A 10,593-nucleotide genomic window follows, 5' to 3' on the forward strand; every position below is an offset into this window, starting at 1 on the left:
CGGTCACACAGTCAGATACTTCAAATTTAGATTATGGGTTTCATTTTTTGCTAAGGATATGACTGGAGGTGTGACCTGGGAGCTAGTGGCTGAGACAGGAAGGTGGACATCATTGGAGGAGAGGAGTTTCAGAAACTGAATATTGCTAAGAATTTAAAGAATTCTCCAAACTTAAGTGAAGATATGGAAAACATTAGATTAGAATGCAGTCTCAGCTTCCTCAGCATGCAGAAGGCAAATGTTCACTGTGGTAGGTTACTATGGGTACATGAAATCATGTGACCAATGAGATGGTTGGACGGCATCACTGACTCAATGGACATGGATTTGAGCAAGCTCTGGGAGATAGTGAAGGATAGGGAAGCCTGGTGTGCTGCAGTCCATGGGGTTGCAAAGAGTCAGACACAACCGAGCAACTGAACAACAAGAACGTTAGAACAGACCTTTGTGCGGATCAGGTACCTCTTCTCTATACTTCTGTAAGATCTTCTGTGCTCTATGAAGTTAGCAGTAGATTGCAGTCATTCTTTTAAGTAAAATCTGTCTTCCTAACCCAGCTACCTCTTTAAGGACAAAGACATTATCACTACTCACAGTAGTCTCAGAGGGTGGCACCACAGCCATACAGATGCTCAGAACACTGATTCTGAAGTCTGACATACCTGGGTTCTAATCCCAGTTGACTCTCATTAGCCATGCATCCCTGGAAGAGACACTTGAGCCCATTTCCTCATCTATGAAATGGGACAGCAGTAACACTTCTTTATGTTGTTAAGTTGCTAAGTCGTGATGGACTCTTTTGTGACCCCGTGGACTGCAGCCCGCCAGGCTCCTCTGTCCATGGGATTTCCTAGGCAAGAATACTGGAGCGGGTTGCCATTTCCTTCTCCAGGGGAACCTCCTCACCCAGGGATTGAACCGGGATATGGTAAAGAGTTAATAAGGTAAAGCTGCACAGATAGAGTGGTCAGTATAGTCCTGGTGCATGGATAATGCTTAGTAAAATTTAACTACTTGCATGAAAGCAATAAAACTTTATGTTTGACTGGGTTATCTCCTGAGTGACATGATTCTACCTCACCCAGTACTGTGTGACAGTCCTTCAGAGAAAAAGGGTATCAGGAGCAAGCTGATTCTGGTCTCCAGTGATGTGGTAACATGCCCAGTGAGAGATGATAAACGAACAATTCTGTTTTCTGTTTGTAGAACAGACTTCTTGAGGTCTCTTGGCCAAAAGTGTTTGCCCCTCTGTACTTGTGGCTCATGAGATGCAATGTCTCTGTCTCCCTAGTTACCCAATGAGCTGAAGTTATGTTGCCAATTCCTGCTGCTGTTGTCAGTGATTACACTATTACATCACACATTGATTAAACCAGAGCACACAGATATGATAAATGCTCATAAGCAAGAAACAACTGTTTCATAAAGGTGCACATAACTGTTCCAGGGCTCTAGGTTTTTAGGGCAACCAGGATATACACAGAACTGGGGGAGGTGAACTAAAATGTACAGTTCCTCATGCAATGCAGCCCTTTTCTGCTCCTCATTAAGCCCCTTTTGATTGACCAGAAAACTGTGCTGTGGATCATCAATTTCACCTTCTGTCTGTATTCTGTGTTTTCTCCCTACACTCAGCTTGCCACTCTGAGACACTGCGGGCTGAGATAATGAGTCCGGGCTGCTCATCTTCTCTGCCTCGCAGACGGGAGCACCCGTCAGGTGCAGGCAGCCTGCCTCTCCAGAGGTTGGGCAGTGGTTGTGGTTTCGGCCCTCTTTCTCTTTCTAAATGTCACAGGGTTGCACAATTAAGGGAGAGTCAAAACATCTATGTCATCCTTCAAAGCAACTGAAAATGCGTCTTTTTATATTTTAGATTAGAATTTTAGTGAAATTACCCTGAATTGGACTGTAATCATGAAAATGTTTTTCTTTCAATGGGTTTAAATGTTTTTGAGAAATAATATGGGCATTTTGACTCTTGCTAGAGCTCTTTAGATTTCTACAAGTTCAAACCAGTATCAACCATGTGCTCTATTTCCTTGTAGCCTGTGTATTTGCATGTGTGTGTGTGTGGGGGGGAGGTGCGGTCACTTCTAGGAGTCAATTCTTTTAATATGGGTTCAGATTTAACCTGAAACTGCTTTCTGTTCCAGAGGCCATTCCTTTGTTACCTCTTACTGGCCCCATCCTCCCCTACACTCAGGTCTCCCAGGAGGAGGAAGCAATCTCCTGTGAGCACATCCCTGGAGCACTTTTTCAGTAGAAAAACATGGAAGAGTGAGTCAGAAGACCTAGCTTTTAGCCACACAACAGTTATTACCACATGGGTGACTTTGGGCAAACCTCATCACCTCCTCAATCCACTGCTTTACAGTGGAAGCAATGCATCAGAGAGATTAAACTTTTGGGCTAGAAATCAGATGATCTGGTTCAAATCTTGGGTTCAGAACTTACAAAGTACATGGCCTTAATTTTATCCCCTGTAAAATGGGGATATTAATTGTATCTACTTTATAACAATTGAGGCCTTCTGCTGTACATCCCTCCCATGAGTTGAACCCTGGGCCACAGGCTTAGTAGGTTTATTCAACTAATTTTAAATTCACCTGGGCTTCCCTGGTGGCTCAGGAGGTAAAGAAACTTCCCACAATATAGGAGACTGAGGTTTGATCCCTGGGTCAGGAAGATCCTCTGGAGAAGGGAATGGTAACCCACTCCAATATTCTTGCCTATAGAATCCCATGGACAGAGGAGCCTGGTGGGCTACAGTCCATAGGGCTGCAAAGAGTCAGACACGACTGAGCAACCAACACGCTGTATTAATATAGAAGAATTTAAAACATTGGCTGCTGCTGCTAAGTCGCTTCAGTCGTGTCCGACTCTGTACGACCCCATAGATGGCAGCCCACCAGATTTCCCCGTCCCTGGGATTCCCCAGGCAAGAACACTGAAGTGGGTTGCCATTTCCTTCTCCTAAAACATTGGCATGTATCACTAAAACTGTTAGTTGTTGTTGTTATTATCATTATACCTCCAAGGAATCTTAGTTTAAGATTTTCCCTTTGTTTACTTTATTTATTATCCCTGACTTCTTCAGTCCCCCTCCCTTCTGGAAGTTCTTTGTTGCCCCTGGTGTCAGTGTCCAGTGGGTAGAGCCCAGAGGTGTTGCTAACATCCTACAGGGAACAGGATGGTGCTTCTTTCCACCAATGAAGAATTACTCTGCTTCAAAGGGAGGGAGAAGGATTTTAAACACTGTTTTGAGAATCTGTTGGAGATTTGTTTTCTTTTCCTTTGCCAAATTAGTGTGTACTGGCAGCGGTGTTGCTACTGGCTCAGTGTGTGTGGATGGAGGAGGGTGGTTGCCCATTTTGTACTTAACTTTTCTGTGGGAAAGCTTAACTTCATTCTTCTCTTCCAAAGAAATACTCTTTTTTTTTTCTAATCTAAAAAAATCAGCAAGATCTACTCTGGCTGCCTACAAAGAAGACTTTCCTTGGCTGTATCTGCTTTGGTTTTCTTATCTCTGGGTTTGCTCCTCTTCGTACCTGATCCTCTGCCTGGGATGTTGCTTCCCTCTATGGCTCATCCCCTTCAGCTTCTGTATTCAAGTCCTACTCATCCTCTAAGTGGGAAAGGACTCGTGCATGACTCCTTCCCTGATACTTTTCCAAATCATCTGAGTGTTTCCTTTTTACCTCTGACTCCTAGAACCCTATGCTTTTATGTCTTATGATGCATCCCATATCCTGTTGTATTATAGGTGTCCATATTCTTGTATAATCACTTATCGTCAATGATGAGTCCCTGGAAGGCAGGAAGTGCCTCTTATTCATATCTGAATCAAGTGTAGAATTTTGCACACAGGGAGGGCCCAGTCACGTTTGCTGAGTTACAGGGGTGTCCCCATGACTAAGCTGTAACCCCACATGGCCACTGCAGTGGCGCTAGGATTGCTGTTTGAATATTCTTAGTTGCCACCTTCACAACCTCCACACTCTTCCCCCACTTTCCCGCCTCTCCTCTCTCTCTCTCTCTTTTTTTTTTTTGTTGTTGAAGGTTAATTATTTTCATTGACAAAATCTGCCAGGATACACTTTGCTTGTCTGTTCTCTTCTGTTAGCGACATGCAAGCTATTTTGGGAATGCAACAAAAGGTGACAGTTACTATTTATAAAATAAGAAGCGGGACTGAATTCCCCTGTGGGTCACGTGCCCATCCATCTTCATTTATGTTTGAAAGAGGTTTTCCTGCAAGACCCTGTGATTTCCTTCTTTTGTACCGCACCACTCAGCCAATTCACTCTACCAATCATTAAGGATTTTCATTTCATTTTTGCCTTGGCTTTAATTTTCCATGTGATTTCGATTCCTTCCCTATTTCTCTTTTCTTCTCATAAAAAAACAGAAGAAAGAGAAAAAAGCCTCACTAAACTATGTAAATATCTTTTCATGAATTGGGCCTCTAGAGATGAGAGCTTCATTATGAAGGAAAAATGAACCTTCTGCCCCTGTGATTTGGTAATGGACATGTGCTGTTTTATAAAGTCTTAAGTATTTTTAAAATCATAGTAATATATAAACCATTTAATGTTATAATCGCTTGCTATTGAGGAACAGCAGACAGGGACAATTGCAGTAAGTTGCTAAAAGCAATAATAGCTTTATTTTTGGTGCTGATGAATTGAATTAAGCTCAGGTCAGCTCATAAATACACAAAATGACCACACATATATATGTAGAAGTTGCGGTTCAGATGCATACACTGAAGCAATTCTATTAGATGGATGCACAGATTCATAACTTTAGGACCTCATAGTAATGAGATTCATTATTTCAGTTTCTAAAGAACTTGAGAACTTAGCCCTCTGACACTTCTCTACCTCCATTTCACCTCACTTCTGCTAGGGTTATAATTTTAAAAGTAATCACGTCCTGTGTTCCTTTAAGACTATCTATTGATTCTTCATTATGTATAGAATGGAACCCAAAACCACATAGTGTGGCAGAAAAAGCTCTTGTACACCACACCAATATATCTCTTGGCCTCATGTCCTGCTCCCGTATTCAGCACACGTTTTACTCCAGCTGCGGCAAACTTCTTTCTCCTCTTTGAAGATGCTGGGACCCTTCTGTGACTTTGAGCCAGCTTCCTGTTTCTGGAAGGCTTGGCCTGTCCCCATTTCCTCTTGACATGCCCTCACACTTCCTTCTATGACGTGATAAATGTGAAAAGGACTAGCAAATGGCTTGGTGCAGAGTAAGGGCTCCATAAACGCATGTTGAAGAAATGAACAGACAACTGAGTTTGCAAATTTTCTAAATGGGTTGTGTTATGTTATGGATATTTATAAGTTAGTTGACCTCAGCATGACTAATCTGTATATCGTATTGCTTTTATATGAAAACAGATATATTCTTTATTTCCTTAAAAGATTCCAGGAGCAAAGGAGGACCTTTCTTCATTGATAATCCTTACAGTAATTATTTCCCAGAAGGCAGCTGCTCTGTCTGCCAGGGAAACAGAAACACTGGAGCAGGGAGAGGAATGGAAGTTTGGGCAGGAAAGTCAATATTATAGGAGTGAGGCTCTGAGGGCAGAGGCCTGAGATGGTGGAGGTTCTGATGGAGCTTTGGTATCTAGTTTTCTAGCGTTGGTATAACAACCACAGACGGTTGCTTAAACAATTGTAAGAAATTTACAATTCTGGAAGCTGGGTGTCTGAAATCAAGGTGTTGGCAGGGTATTTTCTTTTGAGGTCTCTCTCCTTGGCTTGTAGACAGTCGTCTTCTAAGTGTCTTCCCATCTTCCCTCTGTGCGTATCTCTGTCCTAATTTCCTCTTACAAGGATGCCAGTCAGATTGGATTAGGGCCCACCCTAATGACCTCATTTTAATGTAATTATCTCTTTAAAGGTCCTGTTTTCAATACTGTCAGTCCTGAGGTGCTGGGGGTTAGAACCTCAGCATATGAATTTTGGGGAGGACACAAGCAGTCCATGAAGGGTGGTAGTGCGGAAGCAGTGGGACCGCAGAGGCTGCTCGCAGGAGCCCCCAAGGGGAGGGGTCATGCCTCGCCTCTGCCGTCCTTCACACTAAGTAAGTCCTGATGGCATTTAAAACATGTCTTGGAATGGAGTGACAATCTCCACTTAGCACTGGAATAAGATTCTGATTATTTCCTTTCAATGTGAACATAAGCTTTCCCTCTCAACCTTTTAAAATGTGATTTATGTTGACATTCTCATTTAAATAATTACTGAAAACACTATGATCAAGGATTGCCACCTTCCCTTGTGCAGCCGCCCTGTGAGCTGAGCATTGGACCATGATTTTTAGGTAGGTTTATTTAGCTAATTTTAAACCCACTTAACTTTATTGCCATGCAAGGCACATTTCTCCACAAAAATGTTTCATTTACACATTTATTTCACTAAGGGTCTTCATGAAATTTTCATTTATATGTTTATCGTCAACCTGATTCCTAAAAAAGGACTTTGGGGTGGGTCTTTTAATGTAGACACAGCATGTCTCTAGTTTCATCTTTACTTTTATTTCAAGACCTTACTGCAAATGCAAGTAGTGTGGCTGTGGCTTGTCTGACGTGTTCTCAGTGAACCATACTGATGCCTCGTAATCGCCATTCTCTAGTGTCCACAAGCCACATTTTAAGTAACCTTTCTGGAACACTGACATCTACTTCCCTGGTCTGCAGCTCCCTGATGACACCTAAACATCCACATTGAATAGACAAGTAGGGCTAAAATGTAGAGGGCTACATAGCTGTCCCCTGGGCAGTGGGATTAGCTGGAGTCATACTGTTAAGTCGCTTCAGTCGTGTCCGACTCTGTGCGACCCCATAGACGGCAGCCCACCAGGCGCCCCCGCCCCTGGGATTCTCCAGGCAAGAACACTGGAGTGGGTTGCCATTTTAGAAATGCTTAATAGTGAATGTTGTACTAGGACAGTCACTGTATAATTTTTCTAATGAGAGATGGATGCTGGGCTTCCCAGGTAAAGAATGCTTCTGCCAATGCAGGAGACACAGGAAATATGCATTTGATCCTTGGATTGGAAAGATCCCCTGGGGTAGGAAATGGCAACTCACTCAAGTATTTTTGCTTGGAAAATTCCATGGACAAAGAAGCCAGGTGGCAAAGAGTTGGACACAACTGAGTGACTATGCATGCACACAGAGATGGATGCTAAGAAAAGCTCAGGCCTGAGACAGGTGACGCGTGTGGTCGCATTCTTGCCAGTTGTAATTCTCCTGACATTATATTACATATTTATTTATTCGTGTATTTATGTGTACTCTCACTGTAGAAGGCAAACTCCCTGAGGGCAAGAACTTTGCCTGTCTTGTTTGCTGCTCTATTGCTTAGCAATCAGATAAGTTCCTGATACTAAGCAAGCCACTTAGATACTTTGAAGCTAAAATTGCTCATATGTCAAATGAAAATACCAATATTTGTTCTTCCTAACCTCAAGGTCATTGAGAACATCTAATGAGACGTAAGCGCAATTATAAGTGGTAAAATGGCCTGTGAGAATAAGGTAAGCAACTATAAGATGATGTGGTTTTGACTGATAGGAAAACAAGATAAGGAGACATATATAAAGAAGAGCTTTAATGTCACACAAAGTGTTCGGACTTGGTGAAGTACAAATCAATGCTTCAAAAGAATCAATTCACTTCCTGGGTTGCCAGCTCACAACTCAGCTTCCTTTTTTTTTTTTTTTTTTTAAAACAAACAAACAAATGTTGAATTTGATTAGAAAAACCTAAAAGAAGATAGCTATAGCATAAATTGTTGAATTTGTAGGTGGCACATGAACCCATATTTCCTTGTTAATAAACTCTTTCAAAGGTGGGTCTTCCTCTCAGATGAATCCTTTTGTAAGAAATGCCATTTGGTGAAACTCGAAAGGTTGCTAAGAATTCCTTGAAGCTCTTTGTTTAAATAATCACATGAAAAGATTGCTCCTAAACTCCCCTGTCAGCAAACACATCCACAAAGCAGAATGAATTTTACATCTTTTGGAAGTCCATTAATTTACTTTCTGTAGCATTAAGTAATGAACACCCTTTTAGGCAAGGTCACAGTTCCATTTTATAGCAAACTATGCCTTCTCATGTATGATACATGAAGCACATTTCTTGCTCAGGGCAAAATGTTTTATTAAAATTATTTCCTTTGTTCTTTTTGTGTAGATTGTCCTCTGTGACAGTAAAGATTGTCTGCGTGACATATCTTTTTAGGACAGCCGTTGTATAATTACACTAACAGAGCTTAATCTAATGCTACATTAATTTTCTTCCATTATTTTTCTCCAAGAAGGATGCCACATGTTGTTTACATGACAATGCAATTTTTTTTTTTTTAATTTTAACTGTGGAAGATTTATATTAAGGGCAGTAGAGGACATAAATTTCAGGGTATGGGGAGTCCTTTCTCAATCCTCTGTGTACAAAGGATTCCTAATAGTTATGGAGCAAACAGATCAATCTTTGTATTCTTCCTCTCCACCTCACTACCATGATTCTGTTATCCAGCCATTCCTGATTTAAAAAACCACATCTGCAGCAAACAGGGAGTGTATGGCCAGGTTGTCTGACATCAGAGCCATCCTCTCTGTTACTTGGTCTCGAGTTTTTACAGGGGTTCACCCAGATAACTGTAAAACCTCTTAATCGTTCTCCATGCTTGTCTCTGATCACTGGAATCCACCTTTCCCTCTGTTGCCTGAGTGATCTTCCTAAAATACCACTTTGATGGTGTCATTCATTCTTTACTCTCATTAAAGTTCCCCAAGTCCTTAGTGTGGCGTATCAAGCTCTCCATACCCTGTTTCCTGAGTGACTTTCCAAACCCGACCTCCTCTCATGTGGCCAGCATTCCAGATGCCCATGGAAAGCCCAAAAGCATTTTCTCTCTCAAAGTCCTGTGTTGACAGTTAAAGTGTTCCACAAAGTGAGGTAACACTGTTGTCTTTTAATGCACTGATGCCACTTTTGGCATGAGCTAGGTCCCTAGAGAGCAATTATGTTGAATTCACTTTCTAATAATATTAATGACTTAAGGAGTGAAAAATAATCTGTCTTTAATTTGTACTTTGTGAAACTTACAGTGAGATTCATGGAAGCTCTGTCAGAAAGAAATCACTTAGAGGTGAGATCAGCTAGGTTTTCATGTTGCAGGAGGTGGCAGCTTAGGAATTAATAAAGACATTGACATCATCTAGAGAATATGAGGGGGAATTTTCTTGAAGGCAAGCATGGTGGGGTGATTAAGAACAGGGTATGTGAATTTATAGTGTCTCAGGGCCACACAGAGAACATTCATTTATTTGCTGCTTAAGGTAGCCTTTTTCATTCTTGAGAGTCCCTTGGACAGCAAGGAGATCAAACCAGTCAATCCTTAGAGAAATCAATGTTGAATATTCATTGGAAGGATTGATGCTGGAGCTAAAGCTCCAGTACTTTGGCCACATGATGTGAACAGCTGACTGACTCATTGGAAAAGACCCTGATCCTGGGAAAGATTGAGGACAGGAGGAGAAGAGGGTGGCAGAGGATGAGACGGCTGGATGGCATCACTGATTCAATTGATGTGAACTTGGGCAAACTCTGGGAGATGGTGAGGGACAGGGAGACCTGGTGTGCTGCAGTCCCTGGGGTTGCAGAGTCAGACACAGCTGGGTGACTGAATAACAACAAAGGTAGCCTATTACAGTAATGACTCTCAAGGAATCATGCCTCTTGTGTGCATACCCTTGTGAGTTCTATCCCATATTCACCGTAGGCTTGGGACATCAGTGATATAAACGAGGTTGGAAGACTGCTTAGTCATTGAAACTTTGGGGCTGCTCACTGCGATCCCTTTTTCTGCCAAATGGAGACATCTGGACTAGCCTCCTTGAAGATGAGAGACCACGTGGACCACCTGGAGAGAGGCTCTGTTGTCCCGCTTCGCCTAGATATATACCAGAGAGCCCAGCCAGATTATAGTCCACGGGGTCGCAAAGAGTTGGACAAGACTGAGTGACTAACACTTTCACTTTTATTTTCAGCCAGACCACATGGGGCAGAGGTGAACCATACCAGTTGAGCCCAGCCCAAGCCACTGACCCAAAGAACTGGGAACAAATAATTATTGATTTTAACCACTATGTTTTGGGGTGGTGGTATACACAGCAATACCTTCCTGATACACTGGAAGACCAAGTTACTTTTCTTAGGCCCATTTTATCATTTTTAAATAAAGCTAATTTTAGAAATTTAAGATTGTTGTAATGATTCAAAGAGATCATTCAGAGATCTTAACACAATGAGTAAATCAATAAATCTTAGTTATTTTGATATTGTATTTTATATCAGTAACTATTATAAGGATTAAAAAGTCACTAAAATTTGGAGTGAAATAATACAATGTTTTTATATTTCTTATTTGATATCTTTACTCTGAGATATTATTATCTGCTTTTAATATGTGAGCAAATAGAAGTTAAATGATAGCTTGATAGGCTAGTGTTTCCAAGTGTAGCCTCTTTGTATTATGGAACAGATGATAAAGCTTGGCTACTCTTTTC

The 10,593-nt window shown here is 41.6% G+C and overlaps 1 long non-coding RNA gene across 2 annotated transcripts in view; it reads left to right on the forward strand.

Annotated features, from left to right (window-relative positions):
- LOC129643856 (uncharacterized) overlaps positions 1 to 10,234 on the forward strand; it is a 220,534-nt gene extending 210,300 nt beyond the window's left edge. For both annotated transcript variants that reach the window (XR_008710543.1, XR_008710542.1), the window contains exon 3: positions 10,075 to 10,234. This is a non-coding gene — a long non-coding RNA (uncharacterized LOC129643856). The remainder of the gene's footprint in view (positions 1 to 10,074) is intronic.
- The last annotated feature ends 359 nt before the right edge of the window (positions 10,235 to 10,593 follow it).

The sequence above is a fragment of the Bubalus kerabau genome, chromosome 2 (assembly GCF_029407905.1).
Source record: "Bubalus kerabau isolate K-KA32 ecotype Philippines breed swamp buffalo chromosome 2, PCC_UOA_SB_1v2, whole genome shotgun sequence".
NCBI lineage: Eukaryota > Metazoa > Chordata > Mammalia > Artiodactyla > Bovidae > Bubalus > Bubalus kerabau.